This window comes from Corvus moneduloides, chromosome 6, assembly GCF_009650955.1.
Source record: "Corvus moneduloides isolate bCorMon1 chromosome 6, bCorMon1.pri, whole genome shotgun sequence".
In the NCBI taxonomy this organism is placed as follows: Eukaryota; Metazoa; Chordata; class Aves; order Passeriformes; family Corvidae; genus Corvus; species Corvus moneduloides.
Window position 1 is genome coordinate 60,566,890 of NC_045481.1, and position 14,435 is coordinate 60,581,324.

The following is a 14,435-nucleotide window of genomic DNA, read 5'->3' on the forward strand; positions in this document are numbered from 1 at the left end:
GTCCTTTCATTTATGGGGGGTGGGGGTGGTGAGATCTTCACATGCAAAGATAGAAGAAAACTCCATGTTCAAAAATAAAACCAATTGCATTCTTTTGTAAAGAACTTAAATTAAGCACCACCAATTATCCTAATCCAGCTGTGAGAGAAACTTGTGGCAGTATCTGTACAGCCCTCCCCCTGCAGAGAAAATGAATCTTTTATTTAGTTAGTTCCTCCTAATGTTATTTGTTCTTGTTAAGAAATTAGTTCCGAGCTTAAAGAGAGCTTGAAAAATCACACTCACCTACCAGTGGCCACTTCTCCTCTGAATCAGTTTCTCTTTGCAGAGTTTCCCTTCTGGAGATGTTACTCTCTCAATTATCACAAATATGTTTTCTGTTAAACTGCTCATGTTTCCAATTAAATTTTGTCATCTGTGTCTGTTCGCCTGCCCAGCAGCCTGCTGGGGATTAACGGCTCTTACCTATATTTCCCTGCTCTCTAGCACTAAAGTAAACTGTGTACAGAGCTGCATTTTTTTAATTCAAAAATCAACAGCAGTGGAGAGCGTGCGTTCTCGGCAGCAGGAGCAGCCCTGTGAATCCAGCCCTGTAAATCACGAGCTGCTGCAGCCACACAGGGACTGTTTTACTTCACTTTCAGTTGCTCAGTGAAGATACGGCTCTGTTAACCTCCCTCCTCTGATCCAAACCAGATCTACTGAAGATTTAAGTCACATACATCTTCTTGACTTAGCACAGAATCGGGTTTCTAAGAGTATTAGAGACTCCTTAATAATAAACTCAGCCATCTCACATGGTTATGGACGAAGTGGAATAGCAGGAACTAATGATACTTTTAAAAATATTACTGAAGTCAGAAGGTTTCCAGGGCTCTTAAACAGTAACTATTAGACTGGCCGGTTTTGCTAGTCCTTTTCCTACAGCAAAGTAGCCACATGGAGCTGGAAGGAATCAGGAGCTGGATTACAGACAGAGACAGGAATCACGCTGCTTTTAAGCTTGTGCCAGCCTGCTCACTTCCAGGGCATTACTCCTGTTTCACTCTAGTACAGAAGGAAAATCAAGCCACCAAATACCCCAAACAGTGATGCCACCTTGCCCTCTTGCTGCTCTGCTCAAGCCTGCTGAATTCAACCCAATGTTTTAAGGAGGACCAGTGAAATAATGGCATAGGAATCACAGAATCATTAAGGCTGGAAAAGACAACCAAGATCAAGTCCAAGCATTAACACCGGACTGCCAAGCCCACCACTTGACCACATCCCTAAGCATCACACCTACACTTTTTTTGAGCACTTCCAGGGATTCCACCACTGTGGAAAGAGTCCCAGTGACTCCCAGTGCAAACAGCAGCAGTGACCTATCACAGTGCCCTGACACAGACACAGAGAGGAAGAAAGGTGATAACTTCTTCAGAAGCTGCCAGCAATGCTCCTCCCTCTGCTTTCAAAACCTGCACCACTGCTCTTTCTTTCATGCCTCTTACCGTACACCGCTGCTTTGTTTTTGTTTTCATTTCCTGAAGTCCTCCTTCTCATCACAGTCCACTTCCCATCCCCACACTGCACCAGGCTCCTTTTGCACACTCAGAACAAGTAAGCCTTTGTCTCAGCCTGTCTTCCACAGAAGACATCCAGCAATGGACTGAAAGCTTCATGAAAATCCCAATTGTGCACAATGTACAGTTAATTTGTATAGATTATTTTTAAAAATAGTAATAGCCCATCTCAATATTGAGATATCGTTATAGGAACTGGAGATTGCCAGTACTTTCAACACTAAATTCTTAATCCACACGTCTTCTGGTATCATCACGCTAAACAAATCTCAGCACAAAGCACAGCCATGCCCAGAAATCATCAGAGCTGTCTGAGATTCATGAACATGCCTAGGATGGATTTACAACCAGGTTCCGGGAGGCACCCAGTGTACTGATCAATATGGGCAGGGAAGCCTTCACTTGCTCAGAGAAAATGGACTGGTAGGAGACAAAATGAAAATGACCAGTACTGGTTGTATCTACAAAGTAGAAGGGCTGGTTGTACACCCTGTTAGCACAACATATGCAGGCACAAAAACTCAGCTCGGGGTCTGAGCATGCAGACAAACTGAGCAGATTTAGAAAAGAAATCTGCCTTCTCAAACAGGTTCTTCACAACAGTTTGAGAACAATACAGGCAACGTGTGCGTGGTATGAACAAAGCCAGCCTGCATCCCCCAGCACTCAGAACCTACACAAAGTCACTCACCTGAGACAAGAGGGACTTGAGACACAGGTCCATAACCTGACACTGAGCTGGCTGTTAGGTCACTGCACAGCAGCAGAGGCCACCACATCAAAACAGGGCTCTGACCAGCTCTACAACATTCTCTGGGAAGTGAATGGAAGGGGTTGGTTGATTTGGGACCTCAACTAACGGTCCAGATGAGTGCTCCAGTTAACAGACCTCTGGGGAAAGACTCTTAGCTTGGATCAAGTGAAACGGCTTGTTTTCCAAATCCCAAAGCATTGCTCAGAATTTATTTCCCACCAAAATCCAGAACTTTTCAATTTCTCCTTTTCCTTTTTTACTGTTTTCAGGAAATCTATTTATTTATTTATTTATTTATTTATTCTGTTTGGTCACTGACTAAAATATGTTTTTTTCCAGTTTATTTGTTTATAAACACAACGTTCTCTTTGTCCCAACGCCCCCACATACACCCTCCTGTCTGGAAGTGAATTTTGCTTCCGTTGCCAGTGGCGTAGGATGAGTACAGTGCAGCTCCATTTACAGACACGTCAGAGAAACCAGAATTAGGACAATACTTTGACTGTAACGTTAAAAAGATATAATATTTTGCAACAGGAATGTAATTTTCAGAGTGTCAACTTAAAATCTTCCACAAAGTGAACTCTGTGAATTCTGGATGCTACGCACCTGAACTGAATGAAAAATATTCACAAAGCCTACAGTTAAGCAGCAACACTTTGGGAAAGGAAAGAAGGTACTTTCTTACACAACTGCAGTGGATTTTGATTTGTACTTGGGTCAAATACAGTGAAACTGGACACTGAACATCCTCAAGTGATTTGTTATATTGCACCATGCACAGTTAGTGTAAGAAATAAAAGGTTCACCCTAAAACACTCTCATGAAAAATTGCTCCAGCTTAAGAAAACTTCAGTTTTTCAGATTCTCTGTTTCCTCCTTATGAACAAGTGCTGGCTCTTTTACTCCTCTGGCCAAGTTTGGTAAGCAAAAGGAGTTCTGCTGCCAGAATGCAGCTTCAAATGCTGGGCTTCCTAATGAAGCAGCAACATCAATTCGTGAACACATCAGCATGCAAAGGGGAAAGTTTTATTCAGCATAGCATAGACCCTTCTTTCATGAAAAGGGGAGTAGGTTTCATGCATTCAATTAATAAGCTTATTATTTTCCATGTGTTCCTTTGTGAGGGAGATATTTTCTTTCTTCAGCAACCTGCATTAACTAAAACTGACTATAAAAGAAATGTTTTCAAACCCAAGCTACAGTCTACAATAAATAATGATCACTTTCCTCTTTTCAAAGTCAAATCTTGGCCTGAAATCTATTTTGTTCCTAGTGTTCCTGTTAAAAAAGATGTTGGTGGTCCAGTTCCAATGCCAATACACACTGTAGCATGGGTAAATCTGATTTCAGCTGCTCCTGCAAAGACTGAACTGCATCTGCAAACCCACCCGTTTGTGAAGAAGGAAAAAAAAGAATCTGAAGGCTTATGATTTAATTCTTCCACAGAAGTCTTTGAGAGCTTATGTTATAATAAGGTCAGGAGAAAATTTATGCAATTTCCCATCATTTGTCATGTTCACTCTAAGTAAGTGGACTTTGATTTGCTATAACTGAAAACTTTCAAAAGCCATCATTATAAGCATGAAAGGCAACACACAGACAAAGGATGTTCTCATAGTTACTCTCCTTAGAAGGGTCAAGAACTTAACAGCATTTTTACCCATTTTTGAATGAACGAGCTGTTATTTTTTATTTCACAGCTATGGGAAAAATAAGTTCTTATGACAAGAAATATCTTTTAGTCCAGCCCATAGATTAGATAAGAGATTTAAAAGCAAATCCACAACCAGATTCTAATTTAGGAAATAAAAGCAGCTCTGCTCTATGACATTACAGTGTCAGAACTGCAGAAACCACTGTGGCAGTTTCATCATTTCCCATCTAGAAAAATAAATGGTGAATCTTGACCCTTCCCATCCACCCACCAGAAGACTCTCCTTCAAAGCACTATACATAAAGTCCTACAGAGAAAAACTTTTTAGCTGAGCTGTCCTCTTCTTCAATAATCATTTATCAAACCCTGTAAGCATGGAAATGTCTGCGTTCCTGCCAGGAGCAGACTATAAAAATCACAAACTTTCCATAACCCAAAGCACGAGCAGGTAGAGCAGAACACTCCCAGCAAGAGTGACCTGGCACACAGTCCCTCTTCAAAATAAGCACAATTTTTGTGGCCCACAGAAATTTCCATTTCATTTCCAACGCTGATGACCAGGGAGAACTACAGCTGGCAGGAAGGGACTGGCTGAGCTACCAGCTTGGGGTGGGCATGGCCTCCACCCACAGGATGGCTGAAGCTTTCTGTTCTCTCTTCTCTTCTGGATCACAAAAAAACCAACAAAAATAATTTTTTTAAAGCAGAGATTGCCAGATAGGGAAATTCTGTACAACCTGAGAAAAGCCTGAATAGGGAACATTTTGCTTTGCTGAGGATAAAACCTCAGAATCATAGTTGGAACCATAGCTGGAAGAGACCTTAAAGATCATCTCCCTGCCAAGGACAGGGACACCTTCCACTAGACCAGGTTGCTCAGGACCCTTTCTAACTGAGCAGAATTGTTCCCTTCAACTTCTGCCCACTGATTTTCCCTTTAACGGCGATTAAACTTACTGTAACACAACACAAAAATTACCTTTACTCCGTGATATTTTTCTTCCCTTCCATCGTATCTACTTCTTCAACCCCAGTGTTGTAAACTCTGCAATTTCAACAGCAGTTCCACGCATTCACAGAAACATGTTCTACCTCTGAAAACCCGCACCAAAGCCCGTGGATATGTCAGAAACTCAACTTCCACGTTTCTGTAAAGCTGCCTTCATTCACACAGAGCTCCAGCACATGGAACAACAGTTCTGCTGTTGGCTGGTTCACTTAGCCAAGACTCATCATTTTTTGCTGAGGTGAGGGGAAATAAAACTGGAACACAGGCAGCCCCTTTTCTCATTGTCTCGCCATAACCAACTAAGACATTTGAATTCCTTGTTGTTTTTGTTTAGTTACTGTAAAATTCAAAATGCTGTCAACATGAATGCCTAAGAAAGGTTGGAGGGACCTCTATTGACCACATACGAGTTAGATGATCATAAAAATAATGAAACCAAGTTTACTGTGCCATTCAAAACAAGTTGCACTCTCCATTTAATACTAGACAAATACCATTCTTGTTCATTCTTCTCCATTTCCTTCTCACTATTTGTACAATCTAATCCCCCAAGACTTCTCATAACAGACTTATTCAAAAGCATTAATGAATTCCAGGCAGGAAGCTGTTGTGGAGTCTTTCATCAGATTTTACACCTAGCTGGAGTGGACAATATGTACAGTTAGCAGCCTTGGTCTGACACATTTCTCCTGCAGGTTATATGAAATAGGGACTATGAAAATCAGTAGTCTGAGAATTGCAGTCAGGAAATATTGTCCGTTCATACCAACACCAACTGGCAGACACATATTACAATTTATGGCGGGCTCTTCTTCCTTTCAGTTCTCTGCTGCCGGTCACAGATTCTTCAGATAGATTTGGTTATGGATGAGGAACAGGCAAAAGGCTCAGCAGAGAAGCCACAAATGGAAGGGCTCAGGGAGGCTGAATGAGGGTCCTACCCAAGGAGAAGGGGCTTCTCCAGATGTGGTAGAAACATGCTGGCACTTAGGGAAGTCTGGGATGTACACCACTGCTCTTTGCTTTCCCATGATTTAATAGTTAACCTTCGTTTCCATGGCTGTTTTTCTGGCACACTTCACCCAGCAATAAATTTAGGAGGAACTGTAAATATTTATTTTAAAAGGAAACATGTAGGCACTGCAAAGCCCATGAAATGCTGGACCAGCTCTTCAGCTGGTATAAATTAACATGGTTCCACCACCTCCAACACAGCTGTGCAGATGTACACTGGGCAAGAAGCTGCTTCTCAAGGTCAAATTTGACTTCAAAGCTCAGGATTTTTATCCTCATGAACTGTACTATTAAGAACATGTCACTGGCTAATATTTTTAGGGGTTTTTTTCCTAAAACTTTATTTAAATACACTTTTGGCTTGTTTTATATATTTCTAAAGCTTACACCAACTCTGTCAAAGTCCTGTGGTCTTGTAAAGCTCCACTTCAGCCATGATTAAGCCTTCAGACAGCCTTTGTGTAGGTAGAAGAGGACACATTTTTAAATGCCAGATTCATCCAGCTGAACAGTTGTAAAATTAGGCACAAATATGATTCACTGCATACTCATATCTTGTCCTATAAACATGCCATGCTGCTTGCTATTTCCTGACAGTCTTTAAGCTGTTTGATGGGCACACACCCAACATAAATATGTCACTGAGGATTTACTAAGATGAGCCAATCTTTCAAAAGCGTATTTGATTAGAAAAGTGAAAGGGTGCAAACAATACCCCAGGATATACGAGTATCTCAGCTGGCCAGAGATGAGTATTTTGTTTGACACTAATGACTCTCATAAGGGTCATCTCCTGACACAAGGCAGGAGCCTTATGTCTGAGGAATTTCTCTGCACTAATACATCTGGTAAATTGGAGAAATAAACTTGAGTCAGTAAGATTTCACTCACTGAAGAGGTGTGTGCTGAGGAAGGAGAGACTGAATGCCTAAATTTAAAAGGTCAAACCACCAGCTATGCAACTGCACCGCAGCAAAAGGAGTTGCAGCAGGATGCAGCTGCACACTTCACAGTGTGGCACTAAGGGAAAACAAACGTCACTCAGAAATGCTTTAGGAGTATCATATATGGAATCAGAGGTTTGTAGAATCATAGAAAAGAAGACAAAGAACTTCACTACTCCCTCCTGCTCAGCAGAAAAGTAAGGCATCAGGTGGAGTGCTGTGTCCAGCTCCAGCAGCCCTCTGAAAGAGACTCACAGACTGGAAAGGGGCCAGTAGAGACCATCATGACATAAAAGAGATTTATCACATTAAAGAGATTTATTGCAAGGAACCTATAAGAAAAAGGATGGAGCAGTAAAGATTGCTTAGTCTAGAAGAGAAAAGGCTGAAGGAGACATTTCAGGCCTTTAAATATATGAAGACTGTTATAAACAGGACAGAGATCAAGGAAGAGCAAAAATATGACTTATTTTTAGCCACAGAGAATGGCTTTGTATGTATATTTTTATTAGCTGCTTTTAAGACCAAATGGACACTGGAAGTGATACAGTGTAAGAGATGGTCAAGTCCCTGTCATGAGACATTTCAGAACAGACCTGTGAACGCCCCTCAGGTGTAGGCGTTTTCTGCATAGGTACAGTTGATTTTCCTTCAGAGCTGGAGCACAGACTCCCCATGTTATTCACAAATGCAATTCTGAAAATACTTAGTGTGAGCTGCAAACTTGTTTAAATTTTAAACACAGTTCTTTAAACAGAGTTAAAACCAGGAGCCATATCTGCTCTGCAAAGCTATGACTCAACACAAGAAAGTACCAGGTTCCTCAGCATATCTTTCAGATTACCTCATGGTCCTTCCTTTCTCTCTTCTTGTTTTTCCTCTTGCAACACCAAATTTGTGATCACTGCACTGTATTCAAGGCAAAACAAACCACCCTGAACATTTGGTGAATACCTTCAATGTATATTATATTTAGAACACTGGACAGGGCTATTCCAGCATCTACTTTTGGTAGTGCACACAGCAGAACAACAGAAAACACCAACTACTCTGATAATGGATTTATTGAGACAAATTCTGTAAATTTATTTTACATCTGTCTGATTTACAGGGAAAACCCTTGGTCAATAAAACCAGAGCATCTCTTGAATGCCAGCACAGAGGAGCACAGAGGCAGCATCTTAAACACTAAGCAGAATATGATGCTTGCTTCATGTCTGACCTAAATGAAACACTAGTACACTTTTACAGAGTGGGATGACTGAAATTTAAGTAATTATCACATTTTCATGCTGTTGAGACAATCACATTTATTTCCCAGTGAAAATCTGAAAGTGTGGGCAAACTGGTTTCACATTTTATGGGCTTGTGCCTCTTTAAAAAAATACAAAATCTTTTCCACTTGTGCAATCCTTTTAATCTTAGTGAATTTTGCACAGTCTTATTGAGTCATCATTTCAAAAGCAAATGTTAGATTCATTCAACATTAGATCCGTTTCTTAAGAAATTATTAGATTCATTTCTAAAGAAAGAGAAACCTAAAAATAATACTAAACCCAAGATGGATACGGAACAGGAGTGAAAGGAACTGTTTCAAAAAGTCGAAGAAAGGAAATTTTTTCTAAGCCTATAAGAGCACAATTTTCAGTCATGAAGAAAGTTATAGCTACCCAAAATTTTTAAATACATAAATAAATATTATTTAACTTACTGTTATCTGTTGCATGAGCCAACTGTTCCACTCTGTAAAATCACTTCCCAGCTTTCTGACATCCATATACTGTTCATCCATAAGCACAGGGATCTTTCAATCTCAGGAACTCTACTTATTTTTGCTAGTCTCCAGTGAATTGTTAAGAACTTTCTGCTGGTCCTGGTTTCCAAAACTTTCCTCTCTCCACCTCTCGCCCCAGCCTTCCCAGCAGCCTCGCAGATCTGGGCCCAGCACCAGTCCACTGGCACAGCTAAAAACAGGTTCAGTGATGACCTGGCAGTTCGTACCAAAAGGGTCAGTGCCTTTTCAGTGTCAACTCTAGCGCAAGAGAGTCCTCAGCTGGAAATCCTCAGCTTGTAGAGAACATGGGTTGAGACACGAGGCTTAATATTTCACATTTATGTTCCACCCGTGTGCTGCTGGATCCTGCAGTGAATCACTCAGCAGGCAGCACTGTAAAAACTAACTCTTGAGGGTTTGTATGAACTCTCTCTTCCACAAGACACCAAGCACCTGAACACTTCAGGACTAGCCAGTCTTTGATTAGTAAAAGATGTAATTCAAAATATAAGATTTACTGTAACAACATGTAATAACAGAATCACGGGACAGTAGAATGGTTTGGGTTGGAAGGGACCTGAAAGAACATCCAGTTCCAATCCCCTGCCATGGGCAGGGACACCTTCCACTACACCAGTTTGCTCCAAGCCCCATCCAGCCTAGCCCTGATCACTTCCAGGTATGGGGCAGCCACAAGTAAACCTGTGCCAGGGTCTCACCGCCCGCACAGTAAAAAATTTCTTCCTAATATCTAATCTAAACCCACGCTCTGTCAGTTTAAAGTCACATCCTGTCACAAGCTGCCCTTGTCAAAGAGCCCTTTGTAAAAAGAGTCTGTTCAGCCATCCCAGTGACCTTTTGCCAGCACTAGGTCAGCTGGCTCCATGCCACAGGGATTGCATCCAGCATCCCAGCTCCCTGCTGCTACTGTCCTGATAACTATCCCTGCACCTGAAGCCATAAAAAGCCTTCTCTTTCCTATTCAGGCTGAATACTACTATAAATGGGTAGAAGAAAATTTTAAATGCTCTAAGACAAATTTCTATCATGCTTTTTAAGTCTCAGAGCTCTTTTTTCACCACTTTTGGGTTTTTTTAGTTCTTGCACTATTACTGGGCACAAAGGCAAAATCCTGGGTTTTGTCTCTCTTTATAATTAATAATTTATGTAGAGTGAAAAAACTGTATGAGGTTAAACAGAACATTTCCAGCAAGGAAGTTTGTGCAATGCCACTTGACTATCCTGTACTTGGTACAGGAGCCAAACCCAATCATTCAGAATGCCAAATACTTCATCTCATTTTACACAAAGCTACAAAAGAGGAATTGTCCTCCATTTTAATGTGCTTAAATGAAAGATTTTTCATTCAGGAAAACTTTCCAGATCATCTATGTTCATCTTAAAGACAACAGGGCTCAGAAATTTCTGAGCCAAACTCAGAAACCTCTGTCTGAACATCAGCTCTGGGCAAATAATAGATTTTGACTCCTTATGTCTGATTTAATCTCTTCCCATAGCTAAACATCCTCACTCTTAAAATTTCTATCCCATCTGTGGTCTTAATTGGGCTAATATCAAATTCCTGAGAAATGGATACCCACACACTATCTACTGATATAAGGAAGAATTGTTATTACTATAAATATCACTACAGGTATCTTGTAGGTAATAAGGGAACCTTATAACCTTTCTTTGAGACAAAGAGCACAAATTAAACCTTTAAGTACCAAACTGCAAAGGAGGTTTTTCCAAAGCTCTATTTATGCAGAGTTCTTTCTGTTTTATCAGCATCCCTCTGTTTCAAAGACCATTTGAATACCACTGAATATCTTAGCCTTCAAGACATCACCCACAAAAACTCTGAGTTTTGATCTCCTTATGCACACTTCTCGTCTTGCTCCACATGAAGAGGAGAGTTTTTCCTCTCAATTGCTAAAGTAGCCTTTTTAAATTGAATCTGAGGGTTTGACATAATCCAAATCTGCCATTTTTAAATGACCTTAAGCAATGCGGAGTTCAAGACAAGCTCAGTATCACACAGAACGAAGCCATGGGAGTGTATTGTCATGTATTTTTATATCAATAAATCCTGATGATTTTCATCATCAGGAGTAGAAATTCCGATGGCTCAGATCCAGATTTAGGATTTTCTACTCTTTTACAAGAGGGCATTTAGAGAAATAAATATGGATTTCCTAGTAAAGTTGACTTGAAGATGCTGATTTAACTCTGAAGAGCCTTTCCTGCTAAAGCTCTGACAAGATCTGCCATGGCCTCTTGAACTGTGCCCTTGAACTTGATGCCTTGCCCTCCTGAACCTGATAAATATAACTGCCTACATATAAAGTGCACACATTTTTAGCACACATGTGGCATGTGTAACTATACACCAGTTTGCTCACTGGAGTGAGGGTGACTTGCTAACATTTTACTAACTGTAGTCAGTCCTATTTTGATAACACGAAGTGAGAAAGTTAGGACGAAAGAAATTCCTTAACTGTCCTTCAAAACGCCGTAGCATCCCTTCCTATTTCAGCAGTTTACATTTAAGAAAAGTTTTAAAAGGAAATAATATTTTAAAGTATCAAAATGTGGTAACAGTCTAGGTCACAGGAACCCTCTGGAGATAATCCTTCCAACCTTCAGCTGAAAGCAGAGCCTGAGATGAGGTTATCCAGGGCCCTGTCAAGGCAAGTCCTGAATACCTCCAGCAAGTGAAATCCCACCCCTTCTCTGGAAAAACTTCTCCAATGTTTTATTCTTCTCACAGTGAAGAATTTTATTCCTATTTCCAGACAGGATTTCCCCTAAAGGAATGTGTGCCCCTTGAACTGTCACCACACATCCTTGTGAACACAGTGACTACCCTTTACATATTAAAAGACAGTTATTAAATATACACAGTGTTCCATGTTAAAAAGGTTTACCCAAAATCTGAAAGAAATAAAATAGATGGAGCAGGAGAGGAATACACACTTTTCTTACTCTCCTGCCCGTATGGTATATCCATACCTAAAAAAGTGAGATGTGCACAGCCAAGGTTAGCACTGAACTGGCAGGATCTGGTTTGAGAACCCTCTCATCAGACTTGTACCAAGTAAGTTTGCAAGAACACTCCTATTAAAACAGTCATTTATTTCACCTCAGTGTCTGAATCTGTATGTATGCATTCTTGGTTTTTTCCTTTTCCTAATATTATCTGTTTAAGAGAAACCTGACATCAACCTGCCTTCTTTATAAATCTGGGTAATAAACATTTTCTTTGATCTGAAATGGAAACGGGCAAAGTCTGGGAATGCTTTTTTTCCTACTGATATTTCACCTAACATTCAATCCACAGGAAAAGCATCATTTTTCCCACAGACTTCTACTGCCCTCTGTAGGATTATTTTAAATAAAATATTAGGAACAAAAGTAAAAGAAAAAAATAAAAAGCAAGCATGTAAGCCTGTCACAGTATTGGTTCTCACCAGTACTGTATCACATCATCAACGTGGTGGAGGTGACTTTTTAAGCTGATGTCTCCTACAGCTTCATAACTTCATTGATTTTATAGGCTTGACACAAGAAATAAGCAGAATATTCCAAGACAGCACTATAAGACTTTTGAGACTGCAAAATGCAAACTGAGTGCCTGAAGAACGGTGAAGACAGTGGATATGTGAGGGTGTTCAGAGCTAGTCAGAAATCCCCAGCATTTTGCAGAACTGCAGGCTGCTTTCAGAGCACAGCTCAAGAGACTCTCCATTGTGTGCAAGCAGAACAGTGACACAAACTCATGAGAAAATCTGCTGAACCCAAGTCCTTACTGAAGTTGTACCTTTCAATATATTTAAGTTTCATTCTTGATACTACCTAGGATGCAGTTCTGCTCCCCTCGCTATGGATAAAAAGCAGATTTATGTATTCTAAACTGCATATGCAAATCAAATTTTGGCTATATTTTATCTGGTGATCCTACTGGACAATTAGAAGGACATGGTAATGTGGAGCTTCAAGGTAACCACTAACTAATAACTGCACACAGGCATAGAAACGCAATGTTCATTTGCCTCTCTACATTCATGAGAAAAGTTTTTGATAATTTAGATGAGTTCAGTAGTGACCTTGGAAAGTGTCCAGTGCCTTCCATGCCATAGTAGACCTGTGGTGTTCAAGAACATTAAAGGACAAGGAAGTAAACCAAAGCTATTCCTACATAAGCACGGACTAAGTAACTGACAATTCAGAAGAGAGCTAAAAGGCTCCAGCTGTATGAAGGGATTAGGATGACATAAAAAAACCCAAAAACCGCAAGCCTGAGTGGCTTATTTCCCCACAAAACAAAAATGCAATTAAGACTTTAATGGCATTTTTCTTTAAAAAAAGCCTGCAACACCAATTACACACATGAAAGTACCCCATCTAGAATGTAACTGCAATTATAAATGGCTAATCACTGTGACAATAAATAAAAAACCATACCACAGTGTTTTACCACTTTATGATGTGAGGAATGAGGGTCCTGAAATTCCTCTGAGTTTGGGTAAACTCCCTATAAAAAGGGAATTCTGCATATAAACTGAGGGGCTAACTCCAAAAAGCAAGTTAAAGACATCAGGCCCTAAGCTCAAAGAAGGTGCCCATGGGACTGAAGTAGGTGTCTAAGTGATCCTTACTAGAGAACACTTATCTCTTCTCCGTATCTTGAAAGTGGTGTCAGACAGCATGTGGAGACAGAGAGAAAACAAAAATACTGACAACACAAGGTCAGCTGTGGGGAAGAGAGACTTGCATCTCTTTACATGTTCCTTTGCTTTGTGTGCACCTCACATCAAACACATGCATCCATCCAAGAACCTCTTATTTTTTGCAATGGTGCAATCATTTTCAATATTACACAAATCCTTTCCCCAAGACTTTTAGGAAACCAGTGGTCTCATGAGTAACTGACTTACAGAATCTTTTGAAAAATCTAGGTTATTTATTTCCCAGTAGCTGGCTGTTCTTCCATGCTCCATTTGCTGTCCTTTTCCTTCCCAATGCATTCTGTTTCAATTAATGCACTTTCATCGCCACAAGACACAGACGATTGACTAACAAGACAATTTGCATTTGGAGGGAAAGGTCACAGATTAATAAAAGCTAAAAATTACAACCTACTTTTTGTAAGAAATGATTCAAACATAAGACACTGAAGGCCACCTTCTATCACAAAGTGACCAATCATGCCAAAAGAGGCTGATTTTTCTTTCTCCTATTTCCTTCCTCAAAAACACACAACAGAGCAGGTACTGGATAAAGAGATGAAAACTTACCAAGCCTGGCACACAGCACAGTCATGTGAGTCTCACTTTCTTAGGCAAAACACAGGATATGGGTCAGAAAACATGAATTGTCTTAGCACTTTGACAATAAACTTTGCCTGGCAATGTTACAATTAACTTCAAAATAAGCCAAAAATTTGTCAGACCAATTGCTTTTGTTTTTCGTGGATGCAGACCAACTTTGTGTCATGATTATACTTTTAAGAAAAGTTCAAGTTCAACTTTACATAAGCTCCCTTTTTTTTTTTGAAGACCATAATTTATGACTGGAAATTTTGACCAGAGCAAAATTCTGAGTAGTTAATGCAACTTATGTAGATTGTCAGTCTAAAAACCAGCCTTGTTTCCTTTAGTCATTTGTAATACTCATAGGAAGCAGCTCATCTCATGTGCTTCTTCAGCAACCAGTTTATCT

At 40.1% G+C, this 14,435-nt stretch overlaps 1 protein-coding gene across 12 annotated transcripts in view; it reads right to left on the bottom strand.

Annotated features, from left to right (window-relative positions):
- NAV2 (neuron navigator 2) overlaps positions 1–14,435 on the bottom strand; it is a 368,944-nt gene that overhangs the window by 104,672 nt on the left and 249,837 nt on the right. The gene's annotated exons all lie outside the window — the stretch shown is intronic.